At 46.9% G+C, this 11,881-nt stretch overlaps 1 long non-coding RNA gene across 1 annotated transcript; it reads right to left on the bottom strand.

The window, feature by feature from the left end:
* Positions 1-10,588: 10,588 nt before the first annotated feature.
* Positions 10,589-11,334, bottom strand: LOC134956924 (uncharacterized). The gene is made up of 4 exons (XR_010186297.1): positions 11,311-11,334; positions 11,166-11,229; positions 10,974-11,092; positions 10,589-10,745 (listed from the first exon to the last, which is right to left on the bottom strand). It is a non-coding gene; the product is annotated as an uncharacterized LOC134956924 (long non-coding RNA).
* Between the last annotated feature and the right edge of the window lie 547 nt (positions 11,335-11,881).

Below are 11,881 nucleotides of genomic sequence, written 5' to 3' on the forward strand. Positions count from 1 at the left end.
TGTTTTTAAATCAGAAAAAAATTGTGTGGGGTCCCCCCTCCTAAGCATAACCAGCCTCGAGCTCTTTGAGCCGGTCCTGGTTGAAAAAAATATGGGGGGAAAATTGACAGGGGTTCCCCCATATTTGATCAACCAGCACCGGGCTCTGCGCATGGTGCAAAAAATACGGGGGACAAAAAGCGTAGGGGTCCCCCGTATTTTTTGAACCAGCACCGGGCTCCACTAGTCAGAGAGATAATGCCACAGCCGGGGGACACTTATATATAGGTCCCTGCGGCCCTGGCATTAAATCACTAACTAGTCACCCCTGGCCGGGGTACCCTGGAGGAGTGGGGACCCCTTAAATCAAGGGGTCCCCCCCTCCAGCCACCCAAGGGCCAGTGGTGAAGCCCGAGGCTGTCCCCCCCATCCATGGGCTGCGGATGGGGGGCTGATAGCCAAGTGTAAAATAAAAGAATATTGTTTTTTGCACAGGAACTACAAGTCCCTGCAAGCCTCCCCCGCAAGCTGGTACTTGGAGAACCACAAGTACCAGCATTCGGGGGTTAAACGGGCCCGCTGGTACCTATAGTTCTTCTGCAAAAAAAATACCCAAATAAAAACAGGACACACACACCTTGAAAGTACAACTTTATTACATACATTCCGACACACACATACCTATGTTCAGATGCCGACTCGGCCCACGTCTCGACGTCGATTCCAGGGTACCTGAAAATAAAATTATACTCACCTAAATCCAGTGTGTCGTGTCCTTTTTTTATAATCCAGGTACTTGGCAAAAAAACAAACCGCATACCCGATCCACGCACTGAAAGGGGTCCCATGTTTACACATGGGACCCCTTTCCCCATCTGCCGGGACCCCCCCTGACTCCTATCAAAGAGGGTCCCTTCAGCCAATCAGGGAGCGCCACGTTGTGGCACCCTCCTGATTGGCTGTGACCTCCTGTAGTGTCAGTGAGGCTGTGCAGTGAAGATACAATGTAGCGCATAGGCGCACCATTGTATCCAATGATGGGAACTTTGCGGTCAGCGCCGCGTGTGGGTGATTGGACAAGCGGATCCAGCACTGGATCCGCTGTCCAATCACAGGTGCCTCGCTGACATGGGGGTGGTGTCCCTGTCAGTGAGGCACTTGTTTTAGTGCCGCTTTCCCCATCTGTTTTAATGGGCTTTTACAGCCCAGTGCTTGGCCCCGCCCCCCGCTCTATCCCGTTTCCATTCTTCATGGGAGGCACTGCTATCAGTGCCTCCCATACACATTTAAGGTAGAAAAATTACTAGAATTAAATAAAGAAGATACTTATGACACAGAATATGTGTCATATAAGTATCTTCTTTATATTATTTTAATAATTAATCACAGGCGAGGCACTGCCTCCCCTGACTGCACGTCCCTGCCACACACACACACAATTAACACACACACTCCCACTGTCCCACACACACACAATTAACACACACGCACACTGTCCCACCCACACACACACACACACACAATTAACACACATGCACTGTCCCACACACACACTCACACTGTCCCACACACACACACGCACACTGTCCCACACACACACAATTAACACACATGCACTGTCCCACACACACACTCACACTGTCCCACACACACACTGTCCCACACACACACACACACACAATTAACACAGACGCACACTGTCCCACACACACACACAATTAACACACACGCACACTGTCCCACACACACACACAATTAACACAGACGCACACTGTCCCACACACACACACAATTAACACATACGCACACTGTCCCACACACACACACACACAATTAACACACACGCACACTGTCCCCCACACACACACAATTAACACACACTGTCCCACACACACACACAATTAACACACATGCACACTGTCCCCCACACAAACACAATTAACACACACGCACACTGTCCCACACACACAATTAACACACAAGCATACTGTCCCACACACACACAATTAACACACACTCAAACTGTCCCACACACACACAATTAACACACACGCACACTGTCCCACACACACACAATTAACACACACTCAAACTGTCACACACACACACACACACACACACACACACACACACAATTAACACACACGCACACTGCCCCCCCCCACACACACAATTAACACACACGCACACTGTCCCACACACACACAATTAACACACACACACTGTCCCGCACCCCCCAACCCCTTCCCCCTCCCCTCAGGAAAGTATAAACCCCACTCAGTGCTCACCTGCACTTCTGAGGCCGCGCACCCCCGTGGTCGCGCACGCACGATCACGCAATGTACACATTGCAGGGGGGGAGTAGGGGGAGGCTCCTGGCTGCCGCTGCCTGTCCAGTGTGACAGGCACAGCAGCCGGGGAGACAGGGAGAGCGCCGGCGGAATCCCTGTTGCATGGGGCGAGCGGGCCGTGCAGGTGCCGGTGGCGCCCCCCTCTGTTGGGTCTGCCACGGCACCCAGGGCACGTGCCCTGCTCGCCCCGTGCTAGATACGCCTCTGGATACAGTAGCTGGTACACATTACACTGCATGTCCTTCACGTCCCTCATTACACTGCATATCACCACAGCAGCGGACACTAGTGCATACACACTGCAATACATCAGTAATCAGCAAATTAATTGCCCAAAATATCGCCCAATGTGTACCCAGGTTACTCAGCTCTGTATCATTCTACACTTCACCACTTTGTTTCTACATTGCTTGCTTCCTCTAAAGTCAACTGGAATAATGATTCCCTGGACAGTAGATTGCACCTGATTATTTTTCTAATTGTAGTCATTTAAAATGATCAAAATGAACTATATATATATATATATATATATATATATAAGCAAATATAAAACCACAGCACTCGCCACCCCAGAAAAGGGGTGCAATGTCTGCACTCATAGGGTGGGATGAATGTAGCCCATGGCCACCTACTTAAATATATACAAACAGAAAATTCAGCACTCACCATAGCAAGCTCACGTATCCTCACAACATCAATAAATAAATGATGTGGGTTTAGTTAGTGAATTGGCCACTGCACGGAAGCCTGCAAACCGCTCGCCAAGGTACCCCACCTTTTTGCAGGTCCTACACTATCAGAGTCTTAAAAATTAAAACCTGGCAGCTGTATCACTCATAATATAACTGCAAATGTGCCCACTAGGTTTAATGTGTACCTGCCACATATCTTATGGCTTTTAAAGGTAAAGCTCTTTAGAAGCCACTATCCAAACATAGTGCGGTAAGTCCTCAAATGTTGAGGAAGATTCGCAAGTAAGCTGGATATTCTAGTGCTACTAGTGATTGTATGAGAAAAAACTTGGGTCCCAGAGTTGGTCCAATCTCATCAATACTCTAAAACTTTATAGTAGACCAAATGTGATTTCGTGCAAAGTGTATATTACTTTCCTTATCCCACAGAATTTAGATGTGTTAGAATAGTAGTGCAAATTCATGAAGCTCCAGCTAGATGTGAGTCTATCTCCTCCCAAACAACAAGTCTTGTATTTGTATATACAAGTCTTGTATTTGTATATACAAGTATTACACTATATATATATATATATATATATATATATATATATATATATATATTATACTTTGTATTGTATATACAAGTCTTGTATTTGTATTGTAAGTCTTGTATCTATTTCCTCCCAAACAGCAAGTCTAATATATTTATTATAGCTGTTCTTCATTGACAGTTTTGACTGATACATTTAAAATGGCAATATAAATAAATACTATGCAAGCCTAATCAGTGGATTAACATTTTGGAGCTAAAGTAGAAGTAGATGTAAGCATTTTGTTGTTGCAAATTGCACTTTCTTATACAGGTTGAGTATCCCATATCCAAATATTCCGAAATACGGAATATTCCGAAATACGGACTTTTTTGAGTGAGAGTGAGATAGTGAAACCTTTGTTTCCTGATGACTCAATGTACACAAACTTTGTTTAATACACAAAGTTATTAAAAATATTGTATTAAATGACCTTCAGGCTGTGTGCATAAGTTGTATATGAAACATAAATGAATTGTGTGAATGTACGCACACTTTGTTTAATGCACAAAGTTATAAAAAAATAAGAATTTACTTACCGATAATTCTATTTCTCGGAGTCCGTAGTGGATGCTGGGGTTCCTGAAAGGACCATGGGGAACAGCGGCTCCGCAGGAGACAGGGCACAAAAGTTAAGCTTTAGGATCAGGTGGTGTGCACTGGCTCCTCCCCCCATGACCCTCCTCCAAGCCTCAGTTAGGATACTGTGCCCGGACGAGCGTACATAATAAGGAAGGATTTTGAATCCCGGGTAAGACTCATACCAGCCACACCAATCACACTGTACAACCTGTGATCTGAACCCAGTTAACAGTATGAAAACAGAGGAGCCTCTGAAAGATGGCTCACTACAACAATAACCCGATTTAGTTAACAATAACTATGTACAAGTATTGCAGATAATCCGCACTTGGGATGGGCGCCCAGCATCCACTACGGACTCTGAGAAATAGAATTATCAGTAAGTAAATTCTTATTTTCTCTATCGTCCTAGTGGATGCTGGGGTTCCTGAAAGGACCATGGGGATTATACCAAAGCTCCCAAACGGGCGGGAGAGTGCGGATGACTCTGCAGCACCGAATGAGAGAACTCTAGGTCCTCCTTAGCCAGGGTATCAAATTTGTAGTATTTTACAAACGTGTTCTCCCCCGACCACGTAGCCGCTCGGCAAAGTTGTAAAGCCGAGACCCCTCGGGCAGCCGCCCAAGATGAGCCCACCTTCCTTGTGGAATGGGCATTTACATATTTTTGGCTGTGGCAAGCCTGCCACAGAATGTGCAAGCTGAATTGTACTACAAATCCAACGAGCAATAGTCTGCTTAAAAGCAGGGGCACCCAGCTTGTTGGGTGCCTACAGGATAAAACAGCAAGTCAGATTTCCTGACTCCAGCCGACCTGGAAAACTATATTTTCAGGGCCCTGACAACATCCAGCAACTTGGAGTCCTCCAAGTCCCTAGTAGCCGCAGGTACCACAATAAGCTGGTTCAGGTGCAACGCTGACACCACCTTAGGGATAAACTGGGGACGAGTCCGCAGCTTTGCTCTGTCCGAATGGACAATCAGATATGGCTTTGTGAGACAAAGCCGCCAATTTTGACACTCGCCTGGCCGAGGCCAGGGCCAACATCATGGTCACTTTCCATGTGAGATATATCAAATCCACAGATTTGAGTGGTTTAAACCAATGTGATTTTTGGAATCCCCAAAACTACGTTGAGATCCCCCAGTGCCACTGGAGACATCAAAAGGGGTTGTATATGCAGTACTCCCTTAACAAACTTCTGGACTTCAGGAACTGAAGCCAATTCTTTTTGGAAGAAAATCGACAGGCCGAAATTTGAACCTTAATGGACCCCAATTTGAGGCCCATAGACACTCCTGTTTGCAGGAAATATAGGAATTAACCTAGTTGAAATTCTTCCGTGGAGCCTTCCTGGCCTCACACCATGGAACATATTTTCACCTAAACTGTGATAATGTTGTGCGGTCACCTCCTTCCTGGCTCTGACCAGGGTAGGGATGACCTCTTCCGGAATGCCTTTTTCCCTTAGGATCCGGCGTTCACCCGCCCCTGCGTCAACGCAGCTGCGGTAAGTCTTGGAACAGACAAGATTCTTGCTGAATCAAGACCCTTCTTATCTCTTGAAGTTCCGGTTACCAAGTCCTTCTTGGCCAAACCGGAGCCACGAGTATAATTCTTACTCCTCTCCTTCCTATAATTCTCAATACCCTGGGTATGAGAGGCAGAGGAGGGAACACATACCCGACTGGTACACCCACGGTGTTACCAGAGCGACCCAGCTATTGCCTGAGGGTCTCTTGACCTGGCGCTTCAGGTGAGACGCCATCTTATGACCACCTTTGGTCTTTCCCAACGGTTTACAATCATGTGGAAACTTCCAGATGAAGTTCCCACTTTTCCGAGTGGAATTCATTCCTGCTGAGGAAATTCAGTTTTCCACTCCCGGAATGAACACTGCTGACAGTGTTATCACATGATTTTTCGCTCAGCGAGAAGTTCTTGCTGTCATTGCCCTCCTGCTTCTTGTGCCGCCCCGTCTGTTTACGTGGGCGACTGCCATGATGATGTCCGACCAGATCAGCACCGACTGACTTTGAAGCAGAGGTCTTCCTAGGCTCAGAGCATTGTAAATTGCTCTTAGCTCCAGTATATTCATGTGGAGAAAAAGTCTCCAGACTTGATCACACTCCTTGGAAATTTCTTCCCTGTGTGACTGCTTCCCAGCCTCTCAGACTGGCATCCGTGGTCACCAGAACACAGTCCTGAATGCTGAATGTGCTGTCCTCTAGAAGATGAGCACTCTGCAGCCCCCACAGAAGAGACTTCCTTGTCCTTGGAGACAGGATTATCTGCTGATGCATCTGAAGATGCGATCCGGACCATTCGTCCAGCAAATCCCCCTGAAATTTTTTTGCGTGAGATCTGCCGAATGGAATTGCTTCGTAAGAAGCCACCATTTTTCCCAGGACTCCTGTGCATTGATGCACTGATACTTGGCCTGGTTTTAGGAGGTTTCTGACTAGTTCGGATAACTCCCTGGCTTTCTCCTCCAGGAGAAACACCTTTTTCTGGACTATGCCCAGAATCATTCCTAGGAACAGCAGACGTATCGTCGGAAAAACGCTGCGATTTTTGGAATATTTAGAATCCACTCGTGCTGTCGTAGAACTACTTTAGATAGTGCTATTCCGACCTCCAACTGTTCTCTGGACCTTTCCCTTTTCAGGATATCGTCCAAGTAAGGGATAATTAAGATGCCCTTTTCTTTTGAAGAGAGTCATCTTTTCGGCCATTACCTTGGTAAAGGCCCGGGGTGCCGTGGATAATTCAACGGCAGCGTCAGAAACTGATATTGACAGTTCTGTACCACGAACCATAGGTACCCTTGTTGAGAAGGGCAAATTTGGACATGTAGGTAATCCTTGATGTCCAGGGACACCATATAGTCCCCTTTTTTCCGGTTCGCTATCACTGTTCTGAGTGACTCCATCTTGATTTGAACCTTTGTATGTAAGTGTTCAAAAATTTCAGATTTAGAATATGTCTTACCAAGCCGTCTGGCTTCAGTACCACAATATAGTGTGGAAGACTAATACCCTTTTCCTTGATTGTAGGAGGGGTACTTTGATTATCACCTGCTGGAAATACAGCTTGTGAATTTTTTCCCAATACTGCCTCCCTGTCGGAGGGAGCCTTTGGTAAAGCAGACTTCAGGAACCTGCGAGCAAAAAATGTCTCGAATCTCCAAACTGTACCCCTGGGATAATACTTTATACGATCTAGGGGTCAACTTGCGAGTGATCCCACTGCACGCTGAGACTCTTGAGACGACCCCCCACCTCACCTGAGTCAGCTTGCACGGCCCCAGCGTCCTGCTGAGGACTTGGCAGACTCGGTGGAGGGCTTCTGTTCCTGGAAAGGGGCTGCCTTCTGCAGTCTACTTCCCTTTCCTCTATGTCTGGGCAGATATGACTGGCCTTTTGCCCGCATGCCCCTATGGGAACGGAAAGATTGAGGCTGAAAAGACAGTGTCTTTTTCTGCTGAGATGTGACTTGGGGTAAAAAGGTTGGATTTCCCAGCTGTTGCCGTGGCCCCCAGGTCCGATGGACCGACCCCAAGTACCTCCTCTCCTTTATACGACCATACTTTCATGTGCCGTATGGGATCTGCATCACCTGACCACTGTCGTGTCCATAACATCTTCTGACAGATATGGACAACGCACTTATCTTGATGCCAGAGTGCAAATATCCCTCTGTGCATCTCGCATATATATATATATATATATATATAGACTGCATCCTATTAAATGCTCTATATCACTAAAATATTTTCAGTCAGGGAATCCGACCAAGCCAACCCAGCACTGCATTTCCAGGCTGAGACGATCGCTGGTCGCAGTATAACCACTGTATGTGTGTATATACTTTTTAGGATATTACTCCAGCTTCATATCAGCTGGCTCCTTGAGGGCGGCCGTATCTGGAGACGGTAACGCCACATGATAAGCGTGTGAGCGCCTTATCCACCCTAAGGGGTGTTTCCCAACGCGCCCTACCTTCTGGCGGGAAAAGGTATAACGCCAATATTTGCTATCGGGGTAAACCCACGCCTCATCACACACTTCATTTTATTTTATCTGATTCAGGAAAAACTACGGTAGTTTTTTCACTCCCACATAATACCCATCTTTGTGGTACTTGTAGTATCAGAAATATGTAACAACTCCTTCATTGCCCTTAATGTGTGGCCCTAATGAGGAATACGTTTGTTTATTCACCGTCGACACTGGATTCAGTGTCCGTGTCTGTGTCTGTGTCGACCGACTAAGGTAAACGGGCGTTTTAAACCCCTGACGGTGTTTTTGAGACGTCTGGACCGGTACTAATTGTTTGTCGGCCGTCTTATGTCGTCAACCGACCTTGCAGCGTGTTGACATTATCACGTAATTCCCTAAATAAGCCATCCATTCCGGTGTCGACTCCCTAGAGAGTGACATCACCATTACAGGCAATTGCTCCGCCTCCTCACCAACATCGTCCTCATACATGTCGACACACACGTACCGACACACAGCACACACACAGGGAATGCTCTGATAGAGGACAGGACCCACTAGCCCTTTGGAGAGACAGAGGGAGAGTTTGCCAGCACACACCAAAAACGCTATAATTATATAGGGACAACCTTATATAAGTGTTTTCCCTTATAGCATCTTTATATATATGTCTAACGCCAAATTAGTGCCCCCCCTCTCTGTTTTAACCCTGTTTCTGTAGTGCAGTGCAGGGGAGAGCCTGGGAGCCTTCCCTCCAGCCTTTCTGTGAGGGAAAATGGCGCTGTGTGCTGAGGAGATAGGCCCCGCCCCTTTTTCGGCGGGCTCGTCTCCCGCTCTTTAACGGATTCTGGCAGGGGTTAAATATCTCCATATAGCCCCCGGAGGCTATATGTGAGGTATTTTTTGCCAAAAAATAGGTTTACATTGCTTCCCAGGGCGCCCCCCCCCCCAGCGCCCTGCACCCTCAGTGACTGCCGTGTGAAGTGTGCTGAGAGCAATGGCGCACAGCTGCAGTGCTGTGCGCTACCTTAAGAAGACTGAGGAGTCTTCTGCCGCCGATTCTGGACCTTCTTCTCTTTTCAGCATCTGCAAGGGGGCCGGCGGCGAGGCTCCGGTGACCATCCAGGCTGTACCTGTGATCGTCCCTCTGGAGCTAATGTCCTGTAGCCAAAGAAGCCAATCCATCCTGCACGCAGGTGAGTTCACTTCTTCTCCCCTAAGTCCCTCGTTGCAGTGATCCTGTTGCCAGCAGGACTCACTGTAAAATAAAAAACCTAAGCTAAACTTTTCTAAGCAGCTCTTTAGGAGAGCCACCTAGATTGCACCCTTCTCGGACGGGCACAAAAACCTAACTGAGGCTTGGAGGAGGGTCATGGGGGGAGGAGCCAGTGCACACCACCTGATCCTAAAGCTTAACTTTTGTGCCCTGTCTCCTGCGGAGCCGCTGTTCCCCATGGTCCTTTCAGGAACCCCAGCATCCACTAGGACGATAGAGAAATATTGGCTAAAATGACCTTCAGGTTGTGTGTATAAGGTGTATATGTAACATAAATGCATTCTGTGCTTAGACTTCGGTCCCATCGCCATGATATCTCACTATGGTATGCAATTATTCCAAAATACGGAAAAATCCGATATCCAAAATACCTCTGTTCCCAAGCATTTTGGATAAGGGATACTCAACCTGTAATACACATGCACATAAATGAAAATGCAATATCCATTCACCATTATGCTAAATACTGCAGTGGCATTTTTTGCCTAAAGCAAGGATGGGGAACCTTCGGCCCTCCCGCTATTGTTGAACTACACATCCCAGCGTGCCCTGCAACAGTTTTAGCATGGCCATATAGGCAGGCCCGGCGACAGGGGGGGTCAAAGGGGACAACCCTCCCGGGCCCCGAGCTTCAGGGGGGCCCCATCACTTGCTTGGTCTGGTTGGTCTTCGCTTTGTTGCCTTCATTATGCTTGCGGCATGCCTCTCTGCCGCCCCGTCCCTGTCTGACGATCTGCTGCCGCTGAAGAGCCGGACAGCAGAGCAGCAAACACAGGCTACACTGACTGTGTGAGTCAGGGCTCCTTATAGCAGCTGCCCGCAGAACTACCTCTGTCCAACCCTGCTCCCTACGTGCCTGGATGGCACCCTCACAGCCTGTCATACTGTATACTATGTCAAGGTACTGCCATACTATTCTATATAAATGTGTGTATGGTGAGTTCTATGTGTGTGTGTGTATGTATATATATATATATATATATATATGCAAAAAATGTCCCTGGCACTCCGGACTTCCGTTCACCTTGCTCCGGTGCCCTCCCCTCAGATCTGCATCTGTGTATATGGTCCTTGTATGCTGCCCATACAAGGACCATATATATATATATATATATATATATATATATACCACAACAACCACCTAGGTGGAAGGTGCACTCACGCCCAGAAATTAGTCTCTGAAGTCACTTGTAAATTCAGTATATTTTTATTCGGGTTCACTGTTGATGCCGTATTTCATCGACGTTTCGGTCCTTATGCGGACCTTTATCAAGATTGGCACTTAAATCACCTATACAATCAGAAACAGTTACAATTAATATGTATAAGAACCCAGATTTATTCAACACCAACACCACCAGTGCCTCCCAGGCCCTGAAGACTGTCACAAAAACCAGAAAACGTATTAAAAAGCTGTTTTTTTATATATGTAAAAAAGAGATACTTGGAAATAATCCACGTGTGATGAAAGAGACACCTCCACCGTTAGGACTATCTGTTTAGATAGGCAAATGATTACCTGGACGGCAAGCCAGATCACTCAGATGCGTGGAATGGCCTTCAAAGTTGGCAACATGCCTGATCACATAATGAAGTTAAAAAGCCTATAACGTAGGGGAAGCTGCAAGGCGTAGTCACCTATTAGATAAATAACAGAGTAACTACACCATAAGAAAATACACTAACAACGTCATTTTGGAAAAGATCATACCTAGTTACATGTAGAAATAGCTCATGGCAGCTTGTGGGCTCTGTACATGTGTCAGACACTCAGTCTGTAAGGAGGCACAACAGGAAAAAATAATCACCAACCGTAATCATGTGTCAGAAGGGAGCTGCAGGAGAACCATACTCACTGCTCAAGTGTCCAGAGCCAAATGGAAGCTGCATAAAGTTCAGCCTCAGCTGAGCACTATTTAAGGATCAACCACAGGAAGTGCCAATTAGGGAGATTAGTATAAACCCAGTCTCTCATTAACTGATCACCTCTCAGATAACTAACTCAGACCAACTGGGTAAAACGTTACAGGGTTCACAGGACAGGCAGTGGCTATCGCTAACGCACGGCTACTTAAATGAGTGTATTTTAACGATTTAGAAGGGCAACTGCCGGAGACGCGTCTTTTGCGTTCCACCGACCGGAACACCATGCGTTCCATTCCGCGGAAGTGGCGCTGGCCGGAAGTCTCTGCGTTCCACTCGCGGAAAGAACCGTAATTAGGCTTATCCACTGGCTAATGTTTAAAGGAGGTGTACAACCTAGAGGGGGGTGTTCTCAGAGAATGAACACTCCCCCAGGTGGAATCATCAATGTACAGGTCCACTCATAGCTCACAGGGACTCGGAGGTATACCGGAGGTCACCTCCCGTATAATCCTGGATTAACCTATGTGTAGCCTGTCAATCACCACAGAAGAAAAAGAGTGC

This window comes from Pseudophryne corroboree, chromosome 9, assembly GCF_028390025.1.
Source record: "Pseudophryne corroboree isolate aPseCor3 chromosome 9, aPseCor3.hap2, whole genome shotgun sequence".
In the NCBI taxonomy this organism is placed as follows: domain Eukaryota; kingdom Metazoa; phylum Chordata; class Amphibia; order Anura; family Myobatrachidae; genus Pseudophryne; species Pseudophryne corroboree.